Here is a 12,335-nt window from a genome sequence, read left to right as displayed (position 1 = left end):
AAGATATTGCCTGGTACTTATTACCCAGTGAATCACTCTGACCCATCCTATCACACTGAGCAAGTTGTTAAAAACTCCATGGCTTGGTCATCTTGCTGCAAAATGTCAATGACATTTGCTTCCTCCCTTCCTGACAGGCACATTGTGAGAATAAGTAAAATACTGTGCTACCATCACCAGTACAACAACAGTTTATTGAACACAAGACGCTTTCACATCTATTATCACATCTATCCTGAGACTCACTTTCAGAAAAGTTAATCGTCATGTTGTGTGCAAATGTAAGGGGGAGAGATTGCTCTTTAATACACTAAAAAATACCCAAGTTCCTTTATCTTTCAGAATTCCATTCCCTAGTATTTCCATTTTGATAGGCTTTTCCGTTATTCATTTCCCAAACACGTCTTTATTCCGTTAACAAAGGAAAAATTCATATAGAGGAGCAAAAACGTGTTCAGCTGCAAGTGGCCTACGATTTTGAAAGGGATGTGTTGACGGGAGGAAGAAATCTGCTTGGGTGATCTTCGTGAAGCAGCAAGATTTGCTTGATCCGTAGTAGGTTTGCAGCCCAGTCAAAGCACCGTTGGGGTCTTAAGTCCCCTGAAAGATTTGACCAACAGGCTGAGCATCCCATCAGCTTCTCCCTCTGGCTCTCATCTCTTATTTTTGGTCCAACCTCCAGCTTTATTTGGTAGCAATACCGAAAGGTCCAAAAATTCCCATCCAGTTAAGACCATTTAGATCTCTTTGATCCAAAAGGCAATTAATAAGTTCAAGATGGGGTTTCTCTAATTCCCAATATTACCCAAATAAGAAAATACTGCAATGATATTCTGTTTGGTGAAGCAGATGCTTTCAGAGGAACACACTTTTATTCTGCCAGGGTCATCTCCCACCCATCTATGCCTCTTTTCCTCATTTCATTTTCCCATTTACTTGTGTCCTTTCAATAAATCTATTTTGATGATCTCCTCCAGGAGGTACCAAATCTACAGATACATGAATGAGTAAAACAGACCTCTCTATGTGCTTTATCAGAGTCAGGCATTCTCCTTTCCCTCTTGGCCACGTTTTACATTCTTCCCAAACTCATTACTGCACTCAGATTTCTGAGGTCATTAGCTATTTGTTTTTGTTTGGGGGCTACCTAGGCTCATGCCCATGGCCAGAGGAGACACGATCCTCCTTTATGAACCTTCCACGCTCTTAATTTCCTTCCCATCCCCCTGTTTATCATGGGACCATGGTCTCATTTTAAACAGAAAATCACTTCCTGTCATTTGTTGTCCTCGCAAAAGTCTTTTCTTAACCCAGGCTGACGTGGCAGCTCCACTGCCCACTGTCCCTCTGTCCAACCTTTAGCTACTTCTCTGGAGGTGACTTAGCACACTGCAGGCTCCCTTCTTGTCACCGGCTGCCCTGTCTTAGCTCCGCCCCCACCCCCCCACCCCTCCTCGCCCTGGGATTTCTCTGGGTCCTTAGCTGCCTGGGAATATATGTGCCAGTGTCACCACTGTTCATGACACATTTCTCAAGATGAAGCTGGAGCGAAACCAAGCAAGCCTCATTGTTATTCACCACTGAAGAGATGCAAATGTTGTGAAAAACCTTTGCATTATTCCAATCACCTAATTTATCTGTATTTCCACCTTCATTTGTGAAATAAAAGATTCAGTGAAGCAAAATCAAGAAAGCTTTGGGAACGCTTACAGACACAAATAAAATAAATAGTTACTCCAAAATATATTTTGACACATTTTGTATTCTCTCTTTATGGATTCTTGCTGGGGGTGGGAGGGGGAAGATTGACAATTGCTATAAATCAGGCCTTCCCTGAAAATGATAAATATATTTCAGGGACTTTGGGCTTATAGGATTTTAGAGCCAAAAGTGGCCTGTATTAGTTATCTATGTCTGTGTCACAGAGGATCTCAAATCAACAAATATTTATTATCTCACATTATGGAGGGTCAGGCATTAGAGAGTGGCTTAGCTGGGTGGTCCTGGCTCAAGGTCTCTCATGAGGTCCAGTCAAGCTGCAATCATCTCAAGGATGACTTCCAAGCTCACCCACATGGCTGTTTCTTGAAGGGTGTTGGCCTGAGACTTGAGTTCCTCATTGCCTCGGCTTCTCCAAAGGGCTGCATAGGACGTGGCATCAGCCTTCCCCCAGAGTGAGTGATCCAAAGGAAAGAGAGAGTGACAAAGAAGGAAGCTGCAGTGTCTTTTATAACCCAAACTCAAGTGTCATGCCCACTCTCCCAGATAGTGTGAGGGAGGGAATGACAGGAGGTGGGGTCATTGGGGCCACCTTGGAGGCCGGCTGCCACAGGACCCCAGAGATAACACAGTGTGATCCTCTCAGTTATAGCCAAGGAAGCTGCAGCCCGGAGAGGTGAGGTGAGCTGGCCAAGATCAAACCAAGACTTGTACGTGGGCTTTCCATATTTTAGGACATTTCAATTTAGCAGCTACTTATTTTACTTACTAGGTGCTTACCAAAAGCAAGACCAGGCCAGGCAGCGTGGAGATTCCAGGGTGAAGAATACAGCTGGGGTCCCTGCTCAGGAGATCACAGGTGTGGTGAAGAGCAGGGTACCCTGAAAGAGATTTCCCAGCACATTTCCTCAGAGACTTACAACTGATGGCCACAAGAGTTTCAAGAGAAGGCCCGACTCCCACAGGCACCGTGTGGGAGGCGTGTGGATACAGGGACATTTGAGTTGGGCCTTGGGGTAGATCTTTGACAACGTGATGAATAGGGGACTTAGGCTGAGAGTCCATGATGTGACCCTGCTACCTTCAAATCTAACTCTTTGAGGTTCAGACACAGCAGTATTAGTCAAAGGTTTGCCTCTGAATCACTTCTTGGCTACTGACGATTAAACTTTGGGGCTGTCCGGAAGGAGGACTGTGGCAGTTTTTCTGAGAGCTCCACTTGCCTTAGCTGCCACTGCTGTTTTTACTGGTGGAGCTGATACTTTGTAATCAAGAAATAAAGCAGCTTCTTCTTCTTTTCCCCCATCCATGCCCCTCCTCTGGCTCTTCGCCGCCGCCTCACATGCCGACTGCCTTAAAGCAGCTTCTTGACTGTCTGTGTCATCAAAACAACCCCCAAATTCAGTGGAAAAAAAATGAAGTACAGTTGGTAAGTTGATGTCTGCTCGTTTTGGAGAATCATCCTTGCCCACTGATTTACCCGCCTGTGAGTTGATCTCGGCAATTAACTATTGAGGAGGTGGTAAGAGGTGAGAAAGGGTGGCCTAGGGTTGAGGGCTGCATTTCCCAGACATGGGCCAGGAACCTTCAGGAAGGTGGGGGCAGAGGGATGATCAGCAGAGGTCAGTTACAGTACGTGTCCATTGCACTTAGAAAACCCACATGTTGATGAATGCCAGGCCAGTGTTTTGATTAAAATTTTAGATGACATCATTTAGATGAGGAATTTTGACGTTATTAGTTAAGACTCATTGATGAGTCATAATATTAAATTTGTAGATCCAAATTGGCATTTAAAAAAAGATTAAAATATTGAGGGGATAAGTAATAATCTGTAGTACTTTTGTTTCTGTGACTTGGACATATGTTCAGTGTAAACTATACTTCCTTTTCATTGTGGCCACTACCAAAACAGTTTGAAAGCCACTGATGGATAACAATTTTGCCCAATATGAGAGGAGAGAAAGGCAGCCAAATCCAACCAATCACACTGGATCCTCTGCTAAAACCCAACAGTGTTCACCATAGGGACCATACCATGGGGAAAGGGGACATGATTTTAGGTAGAAGTGGAGGAAAGAATGGAAAATCTTACTAGTTACATGTTTTTTTAAAAACTATTTGAGAAACACAGCAAACATTTCAAAAGGGTAATATACTTGTTTGGTATAAAGGTCTTTTTTAAAAAGACCATTTATTGCTTGGTATAAAGGTCTTTTTTTTTAAAAGATCAACTTTATTGAGGGGTACTTGACATTCAATAAGATTCACTAATTTTAAGTGTATAGTTCAAGCAATTTTGACAAATGTATATAGTCACGTTACCACCCCCAAAGTCAAGATATGGAATAGTTGTACTATCCCCAACAAGTTCGCTTATTTCCCTGTTTTCAGTCTAATCCCCTCCCAACATCGCAGCCTCTGGGGTGCAACAAGAAAACAAGGTGTTTGGAGCAGAAGCACAAGGGAGAGGAGGTCGATATGTCTTACTGGTCTACATGTGGTAGTGCCCTGGAGGCCACAGGAGGTCAAGGACTAGGGTTTACTCTGAGTGAGATGGGAAGATGTGGGAATGTTTTCAGCAGTGGAGTGATCTGACTTGGGCTTTAAAAAGACTATGGAGAAACTACATGTATACTAGGGTTGAACAAATAAGTGAATATACTGTAGAGAATGAGACCCAGGCTTCTCACTGTCAGAGAAAGAAGTTATAGATAAGCAAAGGGAGAAGGGAGGCTAGAATGAACCTTGTGGATGGGATTTGGAGGCATTCATAGGCACCCATGTTTGTGTGTAGATAGAAAAATAAATACAGATATGTGTGTATACAGGGGTTATGTGTGTATGTATGTGTGTATGTTGCCATCTTAACAATATGAAATCTTCCAATCCATGAACAAGGGATGTCTTTCCATTTACTAAGGTCTTCCTTAACTTGTTTCAATAATATTTTGTAGTTTTCAGGGTGCAAGTCTTACCCTTCTTTCATTAACTTTAGTCCTAGGTATTTTATTCTTTTTGATGCCATTGTAAATGGAGTTGTTTTCTTAACTTCATTTTTCGATTGGGTAGGAGAAGTTCCCAGTATGCTGTCATATGTGACTGCTAAGACTTTCCTCCTTGATGAATTAAGACAGGATACAGGCAGAAGGGGATGCACTACTGTACAACGGTGTGGACTTTGGAGGAAACAGCAATTAGAAAAACTGTGGAATCAGATGACTATTTGCTAAGTGCCCCTGATCCTTTAAGAAAGGAAATGTTGGTCTCAGCCTTACTGGTCAGCAATATAAAGCAAAGTGTGAGGGTCAGAGAAGCTACTTGATTGTTCTCCAAGGCAGAGAGGACAGAAGTCCAGGCACAGTACTTTCTAAGGGTAAGAGAGGCAGCACTTCTGAGAAGGCTGAGTTCTCACACCAGGCAAGTCTCCTGTGTCAAACTCAGGTCCCTGTTGGGGAAGAAGTAGGACTCAGAGACTAGGGACGGGGTATCTGGGTACTGCATGTGAGAACCTTGGACTTCCAGATTCCCCTGGGCCTGCAGAAGTGACCTTCTCCCCCTGTTGGAATACAGAGCCCCCTCCTGCCTCCTGCAAGAAGACCTTGTGGAGGCCACAAATAGGGCAGGTACCTTCCAGGATGATGCTTGCCTTTAGGGGTTGACCACCACCCCCAGACCTATATTTAGGTTGAAACCTCAGCAAACCAAGTGGGGAAGTGCTGGGTCTGCACAGGATGGACAGAAGTTATACACTGAAGGTGCTACAGAGCTTGGCTACCAGCAGTGACTGGAACAGCAGGCCTGCACGAGTTCTGAGGGGGCTGGGTCAGGGAGTCTGTCTGGTGTGTGACAGAGCCCTGGGTGACTGTGGGTATGCTGCTGGGCCGGCCCACATTAAATGACGTAGAGATACCAGAACTTCTGTGGCAAACCATGGAGGAATGGAACAAAAGATTCAAAAGTGGGCATTAGACAGAAACCCACCTGGCTGGCCATGTTCCTTGGGAGACTGTGCGGACACGCCATCTACCAACTTGATAAGGCACCCACAGGTGAGGGGACGAGGCATTGTTGAGAAGCTCCAGGGTGGCTTCTTCTGCAGGAGGAGGGGGTGGTGGTAGATGGGGGCCTCTCTGGAGGGTTAAGGCAGCCGTGGTTCTCAAACATTAATGGGCATTAAACTCAAACAGAGGGCTTGTCAAAAGCCAGAGTTTTTGATTTAGCAGGTTTGGGTTTATGGCTGGGGAATGTACATTTCTAAAAAGTTCCTAGGTCGTGCTGTTGGCACTAGTTCGAGCACCCCGATACACTGGTGAGAACCACTGGATACGGGCCTAGCAGAGGGCAGGTGGCAGCCTGTAGGCATCAGGAGCAAGAAGAGTATAACTACTGTGATTAGCAGCTACCCTGGAATGGTAACCCGGGGTAAGAGAGATGACCTAAGGGATCTACAGAGATGACTCGCAGAACATGTTGCTGTTGGGGAAAGACAAATGAGGCCGCTGACGAAAACATCGTGAATACATACATAATCATGGTAGGTCATTGACTGATTACCAGACCTGAGTCAGTTCTCAGATCCCATCGACAGAAGGCAGGACCTGACCACCTCCATGATGAGTAAGTACAGATATGATCTCCAGGGCCTTCTGCAAAGGGAGGACAACCATTTACACTGGGGTAAAGGGAATAGCCATTTCTTTCCAAAGCAGTTGCGTACCCATGACCAGGTTCAAATTAACGCTGATGCTCAGGGACGCAAAGCATCTTCCTGACTCTCCTGTAAGAGTAGGGACATATCAGGGTCATGTCCTAAACAGAGCCCTGGCCCAAGACACAGTGGGTTTAGAAGAACAATCTGGGACTGACATATTTGAGGGTCATTGGTATATGGTTGGTATTCAAAGCCACGAGATTGGAGCAGCCAAGTATACACAGTGAAGAGAAGTCTTGCTGAGTGACTGGTGATTAGCAGAGAGAAGAGGCAACACACATTTGAGGCAGCACTGAGGAAAGACAGCATCCTCCCAAAGCCTCCTGTACTCCTCAGACTCCGAGTCAATGAGGAAGGGGCTGTGTCCCCTTCTGCTCTGTGTCCCTAGGGCCCAGCCCTGCCCCTGGCACAGAGGAGGGACTCAGTAACTGGTTTTGAATTATTCCACCATGGCCACCGCTGATGAACTCCATGGAAAATGTGTTCAGGGCAGTAACAGCAAACATGATGTTCTTTGATGGAAGATTCTTCTTTTTTTAGTTCTTAAGATGAAATGTGAATCTTGTTCTGTTCCTGTTGGGAAGATTAACCAGGGGATGTCTCTTTACCACTTGGGGCCCTTCCCAAGTTCATTTGTAATGTATTGTATATGTCATGACTTTCCAAATTAAGAGAGGGAGGTTGTGCAGGTTAAGTTACTGCGCATTTTTTTTCATACGACAAATGCTATTTTTTTAACGTCTTTATTGGAGTATAATTGCTTTACAATGGTGTGTTAGTTTCCGCTTTATAACAAAGTGAATCAGTTATACATATACATATGTTCCCATATCTCTTCCTTCTTGCGTCTCTCTCCCTCCCACCCTCCCTATCCCACCCCTCTAGGTGGTCACAAAGCACCTAGCTGATCTCCCTGTGCTATGTGGCTACTTCCCACTAGCTATCTATTTTACATTTGGTAGCGTATATATGTCCATACCACTCTCTCACTTTGTCACAGCTTACCCTTCGCCCTCCCCATATCCTCAAGTCCATGCTCTAGTAGGTCTGTGTCTTTATTCCTGTCTTACCCCTAGGTTCTTCATGACATTTTTTTTCTTAAATTCCATATATATGTGTTAGCATACAGTATTTGTCTTTCTCTTTCTGACTTACTTCACTCTGTATGACAGACTCTAGGTCCATCCACCTCACTACAAATAACTCAATTTCGTTTCTTTTTATGGCTGAGTAATATTCCATTGTATATATGTGCCACATCTTCTTTATCCATCTGTTAATGGACACTTAGGTTGCTTCCATGTCCTGGCTACAAATGCTATTTTTGCAGCTTTAAAACAGGCAACCTCTACCCCAAGAAACACCTGTTGTGCTCCTATGAAACAGTGACAAACAAATGGTCTGCCCTCTCAAAATAGCCAGAAGAGCCGTGACAACATGGGGAACGCTCTGGGCTCTAAGCAAGAGTGGCTGGATTCAGTTTTTCAAATGAGGTAGGGCATAAAGATGCTGTGTCCTGAAGGCCTTATATTCTCTTCTTCTTTAGTTCTTGTAGTGAAGGAGGTGTTATCCTCACTCTACCAACAAGGAACCTGGGTGTGGAAGGTTCGAGGACTAGTCCAGGCCTGCTCTCCTGCTCGCTAGCCCCACTCTCCTGGGGAACCCACTGAGCTGCCTGTCATCTGCATTGGTCCCCTGGGTCCTGAGCATCTTCTCCAGCTTTCCTGAGCCTCTGTGTGATTCCTGGGCTTCGGAACTTCATCTATGAGGACAACCAACATTTCCTGGGTGCTGTGCCCCAGGCACTGCACGACGAGCTTCACACAGTACAATGGGCAGTGTGGGGAGTGGGTGAGACCAGGGCCCAAATCCTGCCACTTGTTACTTGCCTGGCCTTGGCCAAGCTGACCACACTGCACCTCCTTTTCCTCATCACTGAAATAGAACTTCTAGTACCTACTTCCTAGGTGGCTGTGCTGATGATGTGAGTTAATCTACGTAAAGAGCTCAGAACAGTGCCTGGCACACACTGAGGGCCCTGCAAGGACTAACTCTGGTTGTCCACCCCGGGAGTTCTCTGTGCGCTATTTTTTTTTTTTTTTTTTTGCGGTACGCGGGCCTCTCACTGTTGTGGCCTCTCCTGTTGCGGAGCACAGGCTCTGGACACGCAGGCTCAGCTGCCATGGCTCACGGGCCCAGCCGTTCCACGGCATGTGGGATCTTCCCAGACTGGGGCATGAACCCGTGTCCCCTGCATCGGCAGGTGGACTCTCAACCACTGCGCCACCAGGGAAGCCCCTCGGGAAGCCCTTCTGTGTGCTATTTTGTCTTCATTGTTACATGGGTAAGGCAGATGGGTTTGTTGTGCCCACGGCCATGCTGTTGGTAGGTGCCAGGGCCCAAAGCAGCTCTGTTCACTCTGCGCCAGCCTGCCCAGCTTGGACCTTCCAGTCAGCCCCTTGCATTTCCCTTCCTCCACTTGCTTCATCTGCTACCAGGTCAAACCTACTGGGCAGCAGATGTGCCTCCCAGGTCACAAACTTGGGTGTGTAGGGAATCACGGCAGATTTGTTTTTTCTATATCTCCACCTATTTAGGGCCCCAAGTTCCACCACAGTGATGGAAACTCAATATCAGTTTAAGGTTCTAAGCTTCCTTGGGGCTGCACTAGAAGACTTATACAGAGCCAAGGCTCTGTGGGGCTGGGGACCTACCTGGACCTTATGTCACCTCTCTGTGCTGGCATCCACTAGCCTTCCACTCCACTCTATAGAGCCCGTGGTCTTCATCCACATAGGCAGAGGCTGGGACAGTGGGCCCCTATGGACAGTCGAGTGGGTTCTCCACTGTACAAACGTACCTGAATGAGTGAAACTGAAATCCAGCCTGTGCTGTTCTTGCTAAGCTGTGGATGTAGGTACAGGGCTGCTTCCTACCAACACCCACAGTCTAGGCCATGTACCTACGGCTCCTTCATCTACCTTTTTCTAATTTGCACAGAGGCATCTGAGAGCTGGCTGTGGCCCTGCTGGCGTCACCCCATCCCTGTCTGAATGGCTCCCCTAGGTCCTCTGCCGCTTCTGAGTGGTGCTTGGGCTCCTGGCCTCACTCATGCTGGGGGTGGTCACCTCAGAAATGCCCTCCTGGCCTAGGCTGCAGCTCTTTCCCTCAGGCCTGCTAATTCTCCAAGGGTGCACTGGGGAAGTCAGCACAAGGCCACTGCTCCTGGAGCCACGACGTAGCTGGGATTTTGTTGTCTCCTTGGGGCTCTGCCCAGGAAGGAGCACAAGGCTCCCCTTTCTAGAACCTCTCCAGGAACTACTGTGCTTTCATCACTCCCCTTCATCACTCTCCCCATGTCCTATCTAAGGGAATCCTTTTTTATCTCCCTGGAAACCCAACTCTCCTCAGCTTCCTGCTCTGCCGTCCCGCAGGATTTCCTCCCTAACATTTTGTCTAGACAGAAGTCCTCTCCAAGCCATCAAAACCTGCATTTTTATAAGATCAAAGTCAGGAATACCTATCTGGCCTGGCTTTCTGCCTGCCTCCACTTACACAATGGATGGGAGTTGGAGGCAGGGGGGGAATGAACTATTTGGGGGGAAATCCATTCATTATTCCCTCCCCCACCCCGAATTGTTCCACCATGCTGGGGGGCCCGTGGACCACTGGCCACTCAGCTCCAGGTTCTCCAAGTAGAGAAAAGACCAACCATTCCCATTTCCCCAGCCTAGCCCAGGGGCTGATGAAAAAGACTGGTCCCTCCAGCCCTGCGCAGCACTCCTGCTTCTGGGTCTTCCGGGGAAACTGCCTGGGCGCCGGCTCTCGCCCATCCACAGTGCCTCTTGCGCAGGGTGGAGGAAGGGATCCTTTTTTTTCTTAAACATCTTTATTGGAGTATAATTGCTTTACAATGGTGTGTTAGTTTCTGCTTTATAACAAAGTGAATCAGTTATACATATACATATGTTCCCATATCTCTTCCCTCTTGCGTCTCCCTCCCTCCCACCCTCCCTATCCCAGCCCTCCAGGCCGTCACAAAGCACGGAGCTGATATCTCTGTGCTATGGCTGCTTCCCCCTAGCTATCTACCTTACGTCTGGTAGTGTATATATGTCCATGCCTCTCTCTCGCTTTGTCACAGCTCACCCTTCCCCCTCCCCATGTCCTCAAGTCCGTTCTCCAGTAGGTCTGTGTCTTTATTCCTGTCTTACCCCTAGGTTCTTCACATTTTTTTTTCTTAAATCCCATATATATGTGTTAGGATTCTTGCTTGAAGCGGCCCTTGGAGGCTTTTCTGGGCTCTCCATCCTCAGGCAGCGCCCCCTGCCGGGAGGTTGGGGAAAATTCTCGCTCTCCTTCAGGGCTCGCGGCTCACAGCCGCAGAGAACTCCTCATCCCACCACGCTTCATTTGGACAGCTGACGACAAGCATCTATTAGTCTCCTGAAATCAGTAAGTGGGGCTAAAATGTAAAGTTCTTCTCGCCAATTCTCTGATATTCCTGAGTTCTGTTTTTATTGCAAATTGGTAACAGGTGAGGTAGATAGTCCTGGAGGTGTTTAACCTGTCAGGGGGGCTGTGGTTAAAAGAAAAATCTAAACCATTGTTTCACTGTAGTGGGGAGCAATTTCTTCTATATTGGACCAATTCTAGAAAAAATATTTACGGGCAATTTTAAAACTTCAAAGTAAAAGTGATTTTATTTAATCACACACACACACACACACACCCATATATACATATACTTACAGCTTAGATTACCCACTATATTGAATAGAAGAATGCCAATATGTCAATAATAAAACGAGGGCTGCAGGACTTTTTTTTTGGCCTTAAGCTATTAATATAGAAGTGTATTTGTTAATATGGTAGCGACGTCGGGGCAAATTTACATTTTTATCAAAAAGAATAATAAAATATACAATACTTATAATAAATTCCATATAGCAAATTGATTCCTGCAGAATGCTTTCAGTGATTTTTGCAGAACTCTGTTGTCCCTCATCAATCTGTGATTGTAATTGACAAACGAGTGTAGCATGACATGAATGTTGGTTGATATTTTTGTTTACCTCAACAAGAAGGACAAAGGTGAAATAACTAAGAAACTTCATTCTCAACAGGAAGCAACTTCTTTGCTAACTCGGATAATAGTTTTGAAACACTAGAAAGATATTTCCTCAAATTTTTGTGCTATTCAAAATTCAGTAGCTACAGACACAACACACTAAGTTTCATCTGCATTATTAACATGTTCTCCATCACTTCTTTAAGTCTAGACAATCAACAGAATAATAAGTCAAGTTGACAGTTAACAAGCCATTTACTGATTTCTGCAGTCTGAATACTCAAGCTACCAACACAAAGTCAGAGAACGCGGAGGTGGGTAGAGACACTCAGTAGCACGCGTTATATAGCATTTCCATCCTGCAGGGATATTAGACATCCATAACTTCAAGAAGAGATAATAGTAAAATGCAGTAAAATAACTAGGAAGTGATATAAGTATTTATTTCCTTTGTTTTTGTATAATTAATGGTAAACATACATAATTTAATTTTTAATGGTAGCTGGCTGTTATTTTTAACAATAGCTTTTAACAACTGGCTCACAAAATTCCTGATAATTTAACAATTGGCTCTCACAAGCCATTAGGATCTGGCCCGAGCACACCACTGCCAGGCCCCAGTGACTTCTGGGTTCCACAGTGACAGGCACTGGCAGGAGATGGGAGAGCAGCAAGAGGGAAGGGTTGGGTTTTCCTTCTGCTCTGTCCTGGAATGCATCCTGCAGCTCCTGTTCCTCCAGGCTCAGCCAACACTGTTCTTTCCTCTGCCTCTAGGGGGTTAATGGCTTCTTGGCTTCTTGCTCTTGCTGGTTCCTAATGCTTCCCCATCAC

Source organism: Phocoena phocoena, chromosome 2 (genome assembly GCF_963924675.1).
Source record: "Phocoena phocoena chromosome 2, mPhoPho1.1, whole genome shotgun sequence".
Taxonomy (NCBI): domain Eukaryota; kingdom Metazoa; phylum Chordata; class Mammalia; order Artiodactyla; family Phocoenidae; genus Phocoena; species Phocoena phocoena.
This window is presented reverse-complemented; position numbering follows the sequence as displayed.